Source organism: Ascaphus truei, chromosome 6, assembly GCF_040206685.1.
Source record: "Ascaphus truei isolate aAscTru1 chromosome 6, aAscTru1.hap1, whole genome shotgun sequence".
In the NCBI taxonomy this organism is placed as follows: Eukaryota; Metazoa; Chordata; class Amphibia; order Anura; family Ascaphidae; genus Ascaphus; species Ascaphus truei.
This window is the reverse complement of record NC_134488.1, coordinates 4,460,145-4,478,606: the sequence shown is the minus strand read 5'-3', so window position 1 is coordinate 4,478,606 and position 18,462 is coordinate 4,460,145.

The window sequence follows — 18,462 nt, the reverse complement described above, 5'->3', positions numbered from 1 at the left end:
CGGTAAACTGTATGTACAGGCATACCCAGCATTAACGTACACAATGGGACCGGAGCATGTATGTAAAGCGAAAATGTACTTAAAGTGAAGCCTTACCTTTTCCCCACTTACCGATGCATGTACTGTACTGCAATCGTCATATACATGCATAACTGATGTAAATAACGCATTTGTAACAGGCTCTATACTCTCCCCGCTTGCGCACAGCTTCGGTACAGGTAGGGAGCCGGTATTGCTGTTCAGGACGTGCTGACAGGTGCATGCGTGAGCTGGCGTTTGCCTATTGGGCGACATGTACTTACTCGCGAGTGTACTTAAAGTGAGTGTCCTTAAACCGGGGTATGCCTGTATTTATTTATATTGTGGTGTGCAGCCTTAAACCCCCCACTCTGTTAATGGCCTGGAGCATTACCACTGAGCTATAAGACTTTCTGATGCTTTGTAGTGAATAAAGGCATAGAAACGTATTGACATTACAGTGTTCATAGCAGCTCGGCTATTCGCACTCAGTAGGAAATAAAATGGAAAGACAGAACACTCCCCTACTGACATTCTATACCCCCTGCATCTGTAATCAGCGCGGCTTTAGGCTGAGTCCCCAGTCAGCACTGTGACACGCGCCCGGCGGGGGGGCGGTGCATGCACAGCGCTAGTCCGCGATCTGCGGTCTGAGGGGAGAGAGAAAGTTTGCGAAGGGAGGGGGTGTGGCGGTAGGTTTGCGGGGGCGGGGCCATGACGTCCCGCGGCTGGTTCGCCCTCATTGGCTGAACCTCCGGCGGGGGCGTGGCCACGCCTCCGTCACAAATGCCAATCTCAAACTCCCCTGCCTGCCTGAAAACCTGTCGCGCACCGCTGGGGAAAGGTGCGCGACAAGGTAGGGACTGGGACCGGAGGAACTGGGTGGGCGGGGCTTGATCGCACAGGCGTGCGCTGTAATAGTTAGTGGGACCGCAGCCTTAGGAGCCGCTACCGCATGCGTGCGGAGGCGTGTGGAAATGCAGGCGACAGGCAAGTTTAAATATACGCGCTGAGGGGAGCGGAGGAGCGGTCACGTGATAGCAAACATCCAATGGGGATGAGGGACTAGCCCCGCCTCCCGCCCCACCTCCGCCACGCCCTCAAAGCACGCTCACTGCTTCACCTATTAGGCCACAAAAAAAGAACCAGCTTCTGGAGGCGAGGCAGAGCAGGAGCGCGGCCCGAGGCACCATGCCCGAGTCCTTAGGCCTCGGGCATGGTCATCGCTTAGGCGCTGACCCGTGCTGAGGCGCGCTGCTGCTCGGCACTGAGCCCCTGCAGCCGCAATGAGAGCGGCTTTAGCAGGGTCTCGCGCACGCTTCCGCACGCTTGCGGAAGCGTGTCTTAAGAAATCTTTTGTTTCTTAGCTTGCCGGAGCGCAGGGCCGGTCACGTGAGTGGTTCGCCCAATGAGGGCGAGCGAGCTCCGTGACGTCACTGGCCTGCCCCCAGACACGCCCATAGACGGCGCGCGCTCTAAGGCCAGGGAAAGCACCGCTTTCCCTCAGCCTCAGTGCGCCTCCGCACGACTTCAGTCTCTATGGACTAAGCCTTAGGCTGCGGCCTGAGAGGGAGCGTGGCGTGCTGGCACAAGAGCGCTGCGCCCTGCTCGGCCGTGCAATTTGTGGCTAGGTGCACGCTCATCTGGGGGCGCGGCCACAACGGCACTGAGCTGGTTCGCCCTCATTAGGTGAACCGCTTACGTGACACACTTGGAGGTGGCAAATTCAATTTTGCTTGCTCTGCAAGCGTCTCAAGCCCCGATGCTCAACCTGGCCAGACACATAAGGCCTCGGCCAGGGTTCCTGCTGGCGTGCATCGGCCCCAGCCCCGCAACACACTGCTGCGCGCGTGAGCAGTGGCGTGATGCCTGCAGCAGGGCTGGCGGCAACTGCTGTGACCAGCCACCGGGCCCCCCGCTGCACCGCCACACCCCCCCTCTGCACCGCCACCCCTCCCCCCGCATGACAGGGCTGTCCCAGACATTAATGTTTATATATTTATTTTAATGTATCAAAGTTTATTAATTGTATCATTTATGCTTTTTGATATACCATATGTAGCACTATGTGAAGATTGTATTTTAGAAATGTTGTGTTACAGTCTTATTATAGTAATTTTGTGATACAGCCACTGTGAATGACAGGAGTTTACAATGTTAACATCAGCACTCTAGCAAATTAGCCCAACACCCCTCTAGTAGTAATTATCCTATTAGGGTAAGTTTGGGCCAATTAGTTGTGCTTAAATAGCACCCTACAGCACCAATGCTCCATTACCCCTGAGGAAGTGACGTCAGCAGTCACGAAACGCGCGTAGGGTGGAGCTTAGCTGCACGCATTGCTACGTGCCAGTACCAGCTGAGGAGGTTGCTGTTGGAGGTCACGTCATCTGAGGTGGACCTGGCGCTCTGAATTGCGGCTGCGAGGAAGAGATACACGCGGGATCCATCCTCCACACACACCACTGTTCAGCCCCTCATGCTTGCGGACGGCACATTGTAAATCGTGCAGTTAGATCATCTAGCATGTGAGTGCATCAAATGTTGGTCTTTTTATTGTTTTATTAAATTGTACTGTACCACACTATTTGGCATTTTATCTTTTGTGTACCATTGGGCGAATCGGCCATCTGTGGAGCGGGAGCATCACCAGTGAAACACGAGAGGAAATATATTTATAATTAAACCCTGCGAGAGACACAAACCTCCGGTCTAAAGATACCTTTCAAGGCCTGCATATACCCATCTAGATGTAAGTATCTAGCAGCTGTGTGGATGAGGCTTCAATTCACATGAGATACTGCGCAATGGTCTCCTGTTCTCTTTGATTACAGATAATCGAATATCGGAAGGAAATCAGAAGGTCAGACTGTGGACATTTACGAACTAGTTCTACAAAAGCAGGACTATAATATCAGGTTCACGCACTTGATAGTGCGCCAAGGACTTTGCTCTCTGTACCAACACTCTTTTGTTTATAGCTATATGGAATAGCTTGTTTATAGTCCTAGGCAGCCCATTCCCATACCCTCCCCTAATCTGGTGGTTTGTGGACCATTGTGTTTAGTGGTTATCCATTATATTGGACACACTAATTGTCACATTTAATCAATTAATTCATATTTGTTGTTCACTATATTTTATTGTACACATATTTCACAATAGGTTGAGCGCTTGGTTGTAGTATAGTTTCTCTTTTTCACAATGTGCTGTACACCATTGATTTTAATCAGGGCCGCCAACAGCGGGGGAGAAAGGGTACTGGCGTCCCTGGCCCCGTGGGCCAGGGGGACCCGGCCGCCCATGCCCCCTGCGCGGCCGGGCGCCTGTTAATTAAAAAAAATAAAAAATCGCTGCAAAAAAAATTGCGGTGTATCCCTGTGGTTGCGCCGGAAGTAGTCTGGGTTAAGCTTCCGGCACGCCGGCGTCAGAGGGAGCCCCGTTTCGCGTGGGACCTGCATCGCGAGACAGGTGCTTCATGGCCGGTGTCAACTGCTGTGACCCCCCCCCCATCGGGCCGGCATCGGCCCCAGCCCCGCAACACACTGCTGCGCGCGTGAGCAGTGGCGTGATGCCTGCAGCAGGGCTGGCGGCAACTGCTGTGACCAGCCACCGGGCCCCCCGCTGCACCGCCACACCCCCCCCTCTGCACCGCCACCCCTCCCCCCGCATGACAGGGCTGTCCCGTCTCCCCCCGCAGGCGCTGGACTATCCACGCAGCCGCGGGAAACCCCCATACCGCCGCCCCCCCCCCACCCACAGCATTGTTCCCCCACCCCCAGTACCGCCGCCACTACCCGCAAGCACCCTCACGCCGCACCCCCCCCCCCTTGCTGGTAAGTCTGATTTTTGGGGGTGTTTGGGTTATTTTTTTTATATTTATTTTATTGCAGATATTTTTTATATTATTACACATTCCTAGTGAGAGAGACAGAGATATATATATATATATATATATATATATATACGGAAGCGGCTCCTAAGGCTGCGGTCCCACTAACTATTACAGCGCACGCCTGTGCGATCAAGCCCCGCCCACCCAGTTCCTCCGGTCCCAGTCCCTACCTTGTCGCGCACCTTTCCCCAGCGGTGCGCGACAGGTTTTCAGGCAGGCAGGGGAGTTTGAGATTGGCATTTGTGACGGAGGCGTGGCCACGCCCCCGCCGGCGGTTCAGCCAATGAGGGCGAACCAGCCATGGGACGTCATGGCCACGCCCCCGCAAACCTACCGCCACACCCCCTCCCTTCGCAAACTTTCTCTCTCCCCTCAGACCGCAGATCGCGGACTAGCGCTGTGCATGCGCCGCCCCCCCGCCGGGCGCGTGTCACAGTGCTGACTGGGGACTCAGCCTAAAGCCGCACTGATTACAGATGCAGGGGGTGTAGAATGTCAATAGGGGAGTTTTTTTTTTGTTTTTTTTCATTTTATTTCCTACTGAGTGCGAATAGCCGTGCGGCTATTTGCACTCAACTTAACTGACTGCGAATAGCCGAGCTGCTATGAACACTGTAATGTCAATAGGTTTCTATGCCTTTATTCACTACAAAAGCATCAGAAAGTCTTATAGCTCAGTGGTAATGCTCCAGGCCATTAGCAGAGTGGACCAGGGTTCGATTCCTGGCTGGGATGTTTATTTCACCGACCCTGTCTAAGGCCACGGCCAGGGAGTCCGCTGTGAATCACATTGAGGTAATATGCTCGGCGCTTAGCTACTTGCAGAGTAAGCATATTTTAATTTGTCATCCGCAAGTGCGTCATGTGAGTGGTTCGCCCACCAGCTCTGTGATGTCATGGCCGTGCCCCACCCCCCCCCCCCCTCTATTGTGAGTGATGATACTGATGATCAACTTACATTCCCGGGAGAATTCTTAAACAGTCTTACTCCAACTGGAAAGCCTCATGAACTGAAACTTACAGTACGAGCCGTTATCATGCTCTTTAGAAACCTAATGCCATTGAGAGGACTATGTAATGGTACAAGACTTACTGTTACTCGAATACCAACACACACAATCGAAGCAAAAGTGATTGGTGTATCAAACTCAGACACTACTTATTCCGAGAATCCCACTCATTCCATCAGACACCAATTTACCATTCAGTTTAAAACAAAAACAATTTCCTATATGATTGGCTTTATCAATGACAATCAATACGTGACCTGGCCAAACGTTTGATATAAGGCATATTTTATGTTTTAGTCATGGACAATTATATGTTGCTCTATCAAGAGTCCGGTGGTTTGATTCATTTAGTGTAGTGGGAAAACCCCCAGAAATTGCCAATGAATTTTGATGAAAAAATATAAAACTTTCGCCGGGTACAGCTAGTGTGTGTGTGTGTGTGTGTATATCTCTCTCTATCTGTATAAAACTCTGTATTAAATAAATAACATAACTTTATAAGTGCTCAACCAACGGCTAAAGAAGCCAGGCACCACACATGACTGGCTGTTTAGTGTGAATTGGCCCAGGAACCCACAGAACTATGATCTCCGCCCACTTACCACTCTCCCACCACAGAGCTTTACCATACCACAGAGCCCCGTCTTGCAAGGCTAACTTGCAGGTACTTTATTTATTTATAAAATGTTTTACCAGGAAATAATACATTGAGATTTACCTCTCGTTTTCAAGTATGTCCTGGGCATAGAGTTAAAATGACAAATAATACATAGTTACTGTGACAGGGTAAATAAACGTCACCAGCCATATGCCTGGCAGACCTATGTGTAAGGTCTGCAGTGCAGCAGTGAGCAGGTCAACTTTCAGCTGAGTTAATTAGTCTGAACCCAGCTGCCTCATCAAGCTGTTTTAAAAACCCCACGCTGTACACACATGCAGGCTAGCTGGTCAGGAGACAGGAGTGAAATGTTGAAGTAAGATCACTGCTACAAGGTCTGTTTTCAAAGTACATGTTTGATGAACTGTCTAAGTCCTGCATGCTGAAAAGAAGCTGTCTTGTTTTTCTATGCTGAAGAGAAGCTATTTGTTTTTATTCTGACAAGAAGCTGTTTTGTTTTTGTGTGCTGTAATTCTTAAGGCTCAATAAATAAGCCTTATCAAGAAAACCTGCGTGTGGTTGCATATACCCTGCAACAGTTACAAATACAGTTACATACTGTAAGTGAACAGGGTTTACATTATATATACAAGACATTGCATGCACAGTTAAAGATAATATATATTATGGGCATATGTCAACAGTTACAGAGACCAGATTAAAATGTGAGACAGCTTTGGTTTTGAAAGAACTTAAACTGGTGGATGTGAGACAACAGATATCCTAGAATTACTCCAAGGAGAAACCGGTGCTACCAATTATACACAGGCATGTACTACATATAGTCCAGAAAAATGCTGCACAATAAGAAATAAAGCGCACTTCCGTCCAGTGTTCCACTAATAAATGAAGAGGCAATATAGACACCCCACTTGAACCGTGCACCGTGACTACCAATGGGTAGGGGCTGAAATGTGGTAAAGAGGAATATAAAGCAGTAGTACCGCCGTGTCAACTGTAAAGGAACAACCCGCTAAGTATACCGCTACCCTCCACCACTGCCCTCCTACACCCGGTGTCACCCACGGACAAGTTAACCTCTCTGCGGAGGTAGGGGAAGGGAACTAGAAGAGTAGTCACTCACAGTCTTGACGCGCCGGGTCTCCGGTCAATGATGACGTCAGGTACCTCTGAACCGGAAGAGGAATACAGCGTGCTCCAGCCCAGGTATATCGAGCAAAAATAGAGTTGTAAGGTGGTTCACTGCTGCCGCAGGGGTATAAAAGTGGAGAATCCACACGCAATAAAATAAAAGGTTAGTTTATTTGGTGCATATACACAAAAAAATCTGCCACAGAGCGAACTCTGACGCGTTTCATACCACCAGGGACTTTGTCAAAGACTCTTTGACAAAGTCCCTGGTGGGACGAAACGCGTCAGAGTTCGCTCTGTGGCAGACTTTTTTGTGTATATGCACCAAATAAACTAACCTTTTATTTTATTGCGTGTGGATTCTCCACTTTTATACTCCTGCGGCAGCAGTGAACCGCCTTACAACTCTATTTTTGGTGGATGTGAGAGTCTCTGGTTGGTTGTTAGAGTTTTGGGGTGTACGGTAAGAGGAGGAGCGGCCGGATACTTTGTTGAGCCTTGGAACCATGCACAGTCTTTTGGAGTCTGATCTCAGATGATAAGTGCTGCATGTGGTAGGGGTGAGGAGCTTGTTCAGATAGATGGGTAGCTTACCCAGAAAGTATTTGAAGGCAAGACGGGAAATGTGAGCTTTGCACCTAGACTCAAGTGATGACCAATCTAGTTCTTTGAGCATTTCGCAGTGGTGTGTGTTGTAGTTGCATTGGAGTACAAAACAGCATATTGAGTTGTAGAGGGTGTCAAGTTTGCTAAGGTGGATTTGGGGTGCCGAGCCGTATACTATATCTCCATAGTCGATAATTGGCATTAGCATCTGCTGTGCGATACGCTTTCTCACCACAGGTGATATCCAAAGGGTTGGAGTTAGAGCGTGAGATACACATGTTGGGATCTACCTGATAGGTAGGACTGAAACCAGTTTAAAGCATGCTTCCCTATTCCAGAGCACTGAAGTTTGTTAAGAAGGATAGCATGGTCAACAGTATCAAAAGTCTTTGCAAAATCTAGGAATATTGCACCAGTGAGTTGTCTCCGTTCCATTCCACACTGGATTTCACTGCATACTTTTAGCAGGGTAGTTACGGTGGAGTGTTTGGGGTGGAAGCCAGATTGGAATTGGCTAGGGAAATTTGTCTTGGTATAGTAATCGCTTAATTGGGAGTGAACACATTTTCCAGGACTTTGGATAGTATTGGGAGAAGATAGATTGGCCTGTAGTTTGAGACAGTGTTTTTGTCTCCACTTTTGAAGATTGGGACAACTCTGCCAGTTTTCCATGTCTTGGGCATATGGGCTGCAGACAGGATAGAGTTTACTCTCCAAGAGTCACTAATTACGTGGCTATTTAACCCCCCTAAAACTAGCCTCGGACCGGCAGACCTACTAGGTCGCTCTTCAGCCCCTCCTGAATCATGATGTTAAAGAAGCCTAGCCAAATGTTAGACATGTACCATACCCAGTCCAGCCAAAACAACTCATTCTCAGAGTCAAACTGGGATGACTAACAACCCAGTCCCCCCGACTGCCCAGCATTGGCCCAGTCAACCACTGGCCAGCAAGGATACCCCTCTGCCAGCCACCATCGCTGTCATCATCTGGACCCGTAGATCATCTCCTTTGTGTCCCAGGACAGTTGCTTACACACGTCTCTTTTTGGTGACATTGCTTTTTCTAAAGCCACCAGCTCATTCCGCTTTGGTTTCTGTAACCAAAACCAATCATGTCCTGGTACTTAAACAGCGTTTAACACAAGTGGCGGTATTTCTCTCCAATCACGCTAGCAAGGATAGTGAAGACCTGGAAGCAAATTATATAATGTCCATGGGAATAAATGTTTCTCAACATCCTCCTTTTTGGCATCACTTTTTTGCTAGATCTTGCCAGCGACTCTGTATAACCTAGCGTAATGACTATTTCAACTGTGGCAGGACGGCCTCACGGCAGGGTCGGTAAGACACCAAGACACTGTGTAAAGCTTAACTGTAGTGGCTTATTAGCTACAAAACAAATAAAGATCGGGTGCACGGTCCCTTTAAGAAAAGCAAATTATAAAAATAAACACACATTCCTGTTAGTGACACTACCTAGACTTCACTCCAGCCCTTTCTAGCGGCAGCTGGCCAACTATACTGGTTCAGACAATAGAGAGAAGTGCTGCACACCTCAAAATAGAAAAAATTGATACAGTTACCGGTGCTCCAGTGTTAGAACGAAAGCCTGCAATCAGTCCTGGATATATGAACAAAGGAACACAGGGCACAACGGATTTAGCATATCCAATCTCATTTATTGAGCCAACACAACGTTCGACCATGATGGTCTTTATCAAGTGACAATGGCGTAAACAAAATCCCTTCTAACAACATATAAATAGTGCCCCAAACCCCCACAATGCAACCTGTTCAATTAGTGGTGATGGTATCCATGTGCTGAATCAGTCCCTTTAACCAATGTCCAGTCTGTATCCTTGAGTGGGTGATCCCCAGCAGATGTTAGTCCTCCTCTGAGCATCGTGGTGTTCAAATCCTCCCCACTTACGTGTTGTTCGGCATCCATCTTGTTGACGTCATCAATCCGGGTCCTCAGTAGTTGGAACGCATCCGGGTCCTAGTGCGTTTCAAGTCCGCGCATGCGCGGTGAATATCCGTTCGATCTTCTTCATCCCTTCTCAATTTGGAACGCATAAAGCGCAGACTGCATGTCAGTCATTGAGCATGCATTAGTCATTCAACCTGCGGTCCAGCAAGTGTAGGGGGATTAGCTGATCTTCGGTTTTCATCTGTAGAGGTCCCTCCGTGCGTCATCTTCTTCTGTCAATCAATGGGGGGGATATCTTCGTACTCAGAAGTCCACGATGTTTGAAAAAAAGGAAAAAAAGGGGGGGATGAGTCAGCACACCACTATATGAACTAGCTGCTAATATATAATCTTACTGTGAAAAGTGAGTGATAATAAAAATGATTAAAAAAGGTTGGTCTTTGTCAATTTTTAGAACTACATAACCCCAGGGGTATACTGACCTGACAGTTTAAATCCTTTTAGCTAATACAGCAAGCAGTGGCAGCAACCTATGGAAGAAGTAATTTTATCTTTCCTCAATGAAACAACCTAATTACAAAAAGTCGTTCAGTCCATTAGGAAATACAGTGTCTGATGTGTGAATCCAGAAGGATTCACGCTGTAATAATAAAACATCCTTTTCTAGTCCTGCCCTAGCTTTTTTAATATGTTCAATGCCCATTAGTTTCAATGATGATATTGGGTGACTAAATTCAGAGCAGTGTCTAATAAGAGCGGTATCCTCTGCACGATTACTGATTTTACTCTTATCTTCAATAAATCTAGATTTGAGCATACGATTGCTCTTACCAATATAACATAGTCCACAAGGACATTTAATCATGTAGACTATGTTCGTAGTTGTGCAGGTGATACGCTCCTTGATATTGAACAATTTGCCACTTCTGGGATGGTAAAACTTATCTCCAGTGTTCAGACTGTTACAAATGCTACATCTGTAACATTTATAGCAGCCTACCTTTGGTGAGCTCAAGAAATGTGGAGTGATATGTTTCTCATTATCAGCCTTAATCAGGATGTCCTTAAGATTCTCTCCACGTTTATAAGCAAAACGTGGGAAATCCCTACAGACGTCCTTCAGTGTATCGTCAGTCTGTAGAACTTTCCAGTGCTTTTTAAGTGTTTGTTTAATAAAACCACTGGCCGTTGTGAATTTACTTACAAATGTGAGACGATCACTTTTAGGAATTGATTGTGGAGTTGTATTAAAAGCTGTAATAACTTCAGACCTGTTGTGTCCCCTCTCAACAAATCTCTCCTCAATCTCCTTTAGAGTCTCATCCAATTTAGTAGGCCTGTCTATTATGCGTGTAGCTCTAATTTTTTGAGAGAATGGTAGCATTTGTTTCAGCCGTTTTGGGTGGAAACTAGAAGCATGTAGAGTACTGTTTTTGTCTGTGGGCTTCCTATAAAGATCACTATGAAGTTTTCCATCTTCATATGTAAGAAGCACATCTAGATACGAAATCTGCTTAGTGCTCCTATTTTTTGTGAATCTTACTGTGGTGTTCAGCCCATCTAGGTAATCAAAAAAGCTGATAAGTTCTTCCTCTGTACCCTCCCAAAGGAATAGCAGATCGTCAATATATCTACAATAAAATAACATCTTATTGTAATGCTCAGTGGGATAAATAAATTTCTCCTCAAAGTCAGACATATATAAATTAGCATAGGAAGGGGCCTCATTGCTGCCCAAAGCCGTCCCTGCTGTTTGCAAATAAAAAGTTTGTTCGAACTTAAAATAATTTTTATATAAAATGAAATGTAGGAGGAGCATGATATAATCCACAGGTGGATTTGCTTTATGGGAATTGGTAAGGTTTTGTCTAATGACATCTAAACCACTATCGTGAGGGATTATGGTATATAAATTAGTTACATCCATAGTTACCATGGTGATGGTTTTTCCAATCAGGGGCACTGTGCGTATTTTATTAAGAAAATCAAAAGTATCCTGTATGTAAGATTTGCTTTTAATTATCAAAGGTTGAAGAAAGGTATCAATAAAAACTGCTAGAGGTTGGTTGATAGAACATGTGGCTGATATTATGGGCCTTCCTGGGGGATTTTGTAAACTTTTATGGATCTTTGGCAATAAGTAAAGGACTGGACGCCTTGGATTTTTCATAGTCAGAAAATTAACTTTCTCCTCATTAATCCATAAATTGTTTAATCCTAATTGTAATATACCCTTGATTTCAGTTTGATACCTTAAAGTCGGATCCATGTCGAGTTTAATATAACACTCTTGATTCTCCAGTTGCCTCAAGACTTCCGTTTTATACACACTATAATCCTGCACTACAAGTGCTCCTCCCTTGTCCGCTTTTTTAAAAATGATGTTACTATTTTCTCCCTGAGTTTTTTCAAAGCCTCCTTTTGTGGATTTGTCAGATTGTAGTTTGTGTAGTGATGCTTTTTAAAATATTGTTTGACATCGTGTTTTATAAGGTGCATAAACACGTTTACACCTGTGTTTTTGAAGGGTGCAATAAACCTTGATTTTAATTTACATTGATTAGGGTTTACCTGCTCTTTCTGCTGCCACTGCTGATCTTGCTGCTCTGTGGGTCTACATGATTAAATGTCCTTGTGGACTATGTTATATTGGTAAGAGCAATCATATGCTCAAAACTAGATTTATTGAACATAAGAGTAAAATCAGTAAACCGCTCTTATTAGACACTGCTCTGAATTTAGTCACCCAATATCATCATTGAAACTAATGGGCATTGAAGATATTAAAAAAGCTAGGGCAGGACTAGAAAAGGATGTTTTATTATTACAGCGTGAATCCTTCTGGATTCACACATTAGACACTGTATTTCCTAATGGACTGAACGACTTTTTGTCATTAGGTTGTTTCATTGAGGAAAGATAAAATTACTTCTTCCATAGGTTGCTGCCACTGCTTGCTGTATTAGCTAAAAGGATTTAAACTGTCAGGTCAGTATACCCCTGGGGTTATGTATTTCTAAAAATTGACAAAGACCAACCTTTTTTAATCATTTTTATTATCACTCACTTTTCACAGTAAGATTATATATTAGCAGCTAGTTCATATAGTGGTGTGCTGACTCATCCCCCCCTTTTTTTCAAACATCGTGGACTTCTGATTACGAAGATATCCCCCCTATTGATTGACAGAAGAAGATGATGCACGGATGGACCTCTACAGATGAAAACCGAAGATCAGCTAATCCCCCCTACACTTGCTGGACTGCAGGTGGAATGACTAACGCATGTGCAATGACTGACATGCAGTCTGCGCTTTATGCGTTCCAAATTGAGAAGGGATGAAGAAGATCGAACGGATATTCACCACGCATGCGCGAACTTGAAACGCACTAGGACCCGGATGCGTTCCAACTACTGAGGACCCGGATTGATGACGTCAACAAGATGGATGCCGAACAACACGGAAGTGGGGAGGATTTGAACACCACGATGCTCAGAGGAGGACTAACATCTGCTGGGGATCACCCACTCAAGGATACAGACTGGACATTGGTTAAAGGGACTGATTCAGCACATGGATACCATCACCACTAATTGAACAGGTTGCATTGTGGGGGTTTGGGGCACTATTTATATGTTGTTAGAAGGGATTTTGTTTATGCCATTGTCACTTGATAAAGACCATCATGGTCGAAACGTTGTGTTGGCTCAATAAATGAGTTTGGATATGCTAAATCCGTTGTGCCCTATGTTCCTTTGTTCAACTATACTGGTTCCCAGCTGAAAACATGCCCTGGCATATGCACCCCACATGAACAGGCTTAAGCACATCAATATAAAGTCTTTCTTATCTGTTAGTCCATTTGGTGCAGACGTCCCCACTTCAGCACAGCTTTGCGCCCTTCATTCTTAGGGGAACTCGGCCCCACGTGAGCTCAGAGAAACTCTCCTCTGTCCCCTTCCCTGAGGGAAAACAGCCAAACTCTCTCTGTATCACTCCCAGCATGGCAGCTTCCTGTGTCTGTTTTAAAAGACTTCCTTGTTCATTCTGACCAGCCTGATTAGCTGCACCTGAGGGTAGCTTATCCAAGGGAAATTAACTCCATGTATGCTGGAAAGTCCCATAGCTACTAGCTCTCTAGTCCATAAGGACAGTGACTCCGTCACACAACGTACTTCCTCATATTTGGTCTTTTACATAATTTGTTAAATGTAACCCCAACAAACTGGTGACGCATGTGTAAGACTCCTTGAAGCATACATTAGATATCGTACCCGCTAACCATGGTCATGGCAGACAGAGCAACAACCGCCCCTGATGGGGTGTGTGCCACCACACTAGCACCACCTTCAAGCCCTGTAGGGGCAAGGCTGCTCACCCCTGCCTTAGGAGCATTCATCCCAATGCCACCACCACCCCTGGTGGTGAAGCAATCCCAGTTATGAGGAGGCCACGCATAACACCCTTGCCCCACTGTAATGGCCCTCCCCTGACCCTCTAGCACAACCAGAATGCCTTTGAGGATAGCTGCCAAATCCACAACCCCAGAGGCACCCATTAGTAGTCTGCGACCAAATAGCTCCCCCTGTTGCAACTGGTGCAACCCCGATAACACTATCCAAAAAATGCATTTTAATATAAAAGTATGGTCTTCAATAAGTCTTTGAAATCTATTGGACTGCAAATTCTGATTTTGAGTGAGTCTCATACAGGTATATAAAGAAAAAACAATAATACTATTCCAGCGCTCCTTCCAAATTGGCTTTCAATTTTTAAGTGAAATTTCTACATGTAGTTGCATTTATTGATCAAAAAATGATTCAAGCATACATAACCTTGTCTAGCTAAACTTCAAATATAGCAGGTATGTATACTGAATTAATCCAATGTCTTATTGTCCTTTGGAGACAACACTTTGTGGAATATGTGAAAGTACCCAAAGGGTTAAATAAATGAAACATGTAGGCAAAATGGTAAGTACATGTAGCCATGTCTCCTCTGGCTGTCAGCACCCCCCTCCCCTGGTGGGTGACTGCGGGTACCGCCGAGTCCCAAGGCGGCCCCGCGAGCCAATCGCGCGGGTGAGGGCGGTCAGGTCCCGGCTCGGGGGTTGCCGGGGACGCGTGCGGCCGGTTGCCAAGGCCGCACGCGCGTCACAGGGCTCCCGGTGCTCCCGGAGCCGGGCGGCGAGGGCGCCGCCATTGCGCATTAGCTCGCGCATGCGCAGGGATGGCCCAGCATCAGGAGAGCCCCAGATAGCTCGCGCATGCGCAGGGAGGCTGCGAGAGGTAGGGAAAAGTTGCGTGGGGGCAGGGAAGGCGCAGGAGAGGTTGAGGCGGCCATTAGTAGTTCGCGCATGCGCAGGAGAAGCGCGCACGCGGCCCCAACGCTATAGCAGCCTCCTGGGAACTACAACTCCCAGGAGGCATAGGGAGACAGGCACCAGGTGCCTCACAGCGGCCAATAGGGCTGGAGGATGCTCAGCCCGGGAAGATAGATACATTTCGCGGGCTTTGCGCACGGCAGTCAGGCTGAGGAGGAGGAAGGAGGAGGAAGGGTGCAGGGTGCGAGAGGCTCCTGCACCAGGTAAGGGTTATCCCAGTCCCTAGGCAGGTCCCAATTCCCTGTTAGGGCAGGGGGTAATTGAAGAGGGACGGCCCTAGATAGGGAAGGTCACCCTTAGGTGTGTGTTGGGTGCAGGTTTGGCAGTGCCACAGCGGGTAGTGCTGTGAGCACTGACAAATAGGCATCGGGTGTACAGCGGATGCTGAGTGTGTGCAGTGGGTTATTGCTGGGGTTCCAGGCTGCGGTGTATGAGTGTTGCATGTTGACGCTGCATGTAATGAGTGCAGTGTGTGTGCAGCGTGTGTTACTGTCTGCAGGCTGACTGTGAGAGCTGTGTGTCGGCTGCAGGCGCGTTAGGATTAGTGAGTTAGGAGCTAGTGGTTAGTGAGGTTTCTGGACTTGGGGTAGTAGGGGAGGGGGGGTAGGTTAGGTAGGCCCTAGGAGTTTTCCCCAAGTCACCTTAGGTTGCGGTACATCAGGGACAGGCCCTAGGTTAGGGTTCCTGTCACGCTACTGCCCGTTAGAGAGATAGGGATTCAGCGGCGGTTGCTGTTCCCGTGAAGCGGTTGGACCCACGTTGTGGTTCTGGAGAATATCACCTGGATAGGATCAGACGGATGCATCGCACGTCTGACCCTTTGAGAAGATTGTTGCAGGCCCGAGCACCGGAGTGCTCGGCAGGTAACTTTGAATCCTATGTGCACCAACAGGCCTAGTAGTTCTTAGTGACTGCGCAGTCACCCATGATCTCCATAGGAGTACGGGACATTGGGTGGGGATTACCAGACATTGGGTGGGAACACCAGACATTGGGCAGAAGGTGATACGGTTATAGCATAAGGTTATGATGTTGTGTAATGTCTTATATGTGTGTTAGTAAAGTGTTTGTTCATTCAGTAAACCTGTTATCCATAATACTGGTGTATGTGGTTTCTGAGTGGGTTCCTATGTTAGGGTCATTCTACACTTCCATAGAATCCTACATAGGTGGAGGCGCTGAAAGAAGATTCGTTCCAGAGGATTCACCCCAGGCTCTCATTAGCGGAGGCTCAGACCTCCTGTGAGCCTGCAGGTATACGCACCACACCGGTAACACTACATGTTCTACTCACCAACACTATATATGCGATTGGGTGGGGTAGAATACCCGTTACATTTGGAGGCGCTGCTGAGAGACCACCTGGGGTGCCCTGTCCATTTTTTTCTAAATTGTCCCGTCCCTATTTTTGTCGCCATGTTTGTGAAGTCCGGAGACGAGGTCCTTGCCTGGGCTTTGAGGCAGTATATGGAACCTGGCCAGGTAGTGGCGGTAGGAGACATTCCCGTAACTATACCCGCGATCAAGGTCCGGGAGTATATGTGTAAAATTCCTGAGTGGCCTTACTCATGTTTCTTAGATGAAGAACAAGATCCCACGTCCACATGGAAAACCATACTTTTTGTAGTGACCCACACTGCAGATATATGCCTGGCAGAGGCACCGTCCGCACTGTTCATGCCCGGGGGGCCCTCAGAAGGGTACCCCCTAGTTTACGCAGACCAAGCAAAATGGCGTCTCCCGCCAAATCAGGAGAGCGCACGTGCTGCTGACTGCAAGCCTGCACAGAAAGATGTCGCAACATTCTGTCCGGGTTTGGCGCGAAAATCAGAGCCCCTCCCCTGTGATGTGAGTGACTCAGAGCAGAGCCAAAACCACTCCCCTGTCGAAAGTGCCCTTCCTTCAGATTCCACCAGGGGGATTCCACCAGGGGGAGCAAGCACGGTTATCTTCAACCATACGTTGACGCCGTAATAGATTCTTTGCTCTCTGAGGATGAAGCTTTGATAGACTCTTTGATCTCTGAGGATGAAGATGAGATAGACTGTCAGGGGATACACCCTAATGTGTATGTGCCCTGGCGAGCGCCAGGAATAGAACTCCTTATGCTACTGTGCCCCTGCTTGCAAGAAGCCTATGACGAGGGAGCCGACATGTCCCAGTTACCACTAGACTTCAGGATCACCGAGGTGGATGGGGAGCCGTGTACACAATGCTTTAGCCCCACCTGTGACTGTTCTAGAGGAGCACTGGCGTGGGAGCCCAGATGTGATTGCTGCGGTGCAATTTTCTTGACACCTATTGTACCCCAGCCTACAGAGCCAGCTAAGGAGCTAAGTGAACCCTTGGCGGAGAAGAGCGCGACTGCAGTGGAGGTACCGGAGCACGCCAGCTTCATACCCACAACCACTGGCTGCATTTCAGAAGAATCTGGTGACTACCTTGCGGAGGATTCGATCATGATATCTTCCGGGGAAAAGGTGGAAGTCCCATCGGTGGCGATGCGCCTACCGGCGAACCACCCCAGCGGTGATGCAGAGGATACAGAGTCTGCTGTGGGTCCGTGTACCCTGGAAGAGGTGTATCCCGATGTTGCGGACCCTGCTGTGGGCCCGTGTGCCCTACAATGGTCAGTCCGACATACTATGGAGGTACAATCGGTTCTAGAATGGGGACCAGTACCTAACGTCGACAAGGGTGAGTCGACTGCCCCAGGGGTGTCGGGGGTGAGCCTCCAGGTGACCGTGGAGCACGATGGCTCCTTAAGTCTGGTCACCTGGGCGAAGGGCTCCCCTCTGCATCGCGTCCTGGCGGAGGTGTCCTCCTTGGGAGAATCCATCCCAAGCCAGTGGAGTGGTAGGGAACTCCCTAACTCCCCACAAGCTTCGATGGAGGTGGCCGTGAAGAAGGCCAGAGTTGCGGCTTCTGAACGGAGTATGAACCCGTGCGCTCCGACACAAGTGGTCCCAGGACTGGGATCCAACGCTCCCGAGTTTTCAGCGCGTAAGTGGACTGCCCCAGAAGTGCCGGGGGCAGGTCCCAAGACAGCCGAGTTGGGAACTGACAGCATCCCCGAGGACCTGTTGGCCACCGTGAATCACCGCAGTGGTAAGGTGTCTACTCTTTACCCCCTGCCAGGTGAAACAGAGACATTGTCCAGTGCTCGCTTCTCAGTGGAAGCCTCGCAAGTCCGTAGGGACAAGGACTGTGTAAAGGAAGATCCAGGGAGACTGGCCTCCTTTAAGCCCAAAAAGGAGCGTGCCATTCGCCAAGTAGTGGACCGCGGAAAAGGTCCTGGCCTCCTGGTCTACCGCATCCCTGCCGCGGGTGACCAGGTAAAGGTCTGCTTCAGAGACATTGTACTCTTCCTTCCACCAGGGGGAGGAAGTAGCACTGAACCAGTGACTATTACGCCAGAGTGTGCTCTCCGAGAGATTCACCCCGGGGAGGCTCACGGACGCAAAAGTGAGGTACCCCCATCTGATCAGTTAGGGGCACCCCACAAATGGTCTCGGCCAGTCTCGGGTATTATTGAATGTGATCTGTCTTGTACCCTGTGGTGTAAAGTTAACTTGCTAAGTGTACCGTTTATGCGATGCAAATTGTTATTGTGTATACTTAGGCCAATTGATGTCGTTCCCCAAGCGAGGGCGTTGGGTTTTTCACCAGGGGGAGAGTGTAGCCATGTCTCCTCTGGCTGTCAGCACCCCCCTCCCCTGGTGGGTGACCGCGGGTACCGCCGAGTCCCAAGGCGGCCCCGCGAGCCAATCGCGCGGGTGAGGGCGGTCAGGTCCCGGCCGCACGCGCGTCACAGGGCTCCCGGAGCCGGGCGGCGAGGGCGCCGCCATTGCGCATTAGCTCGCGCAT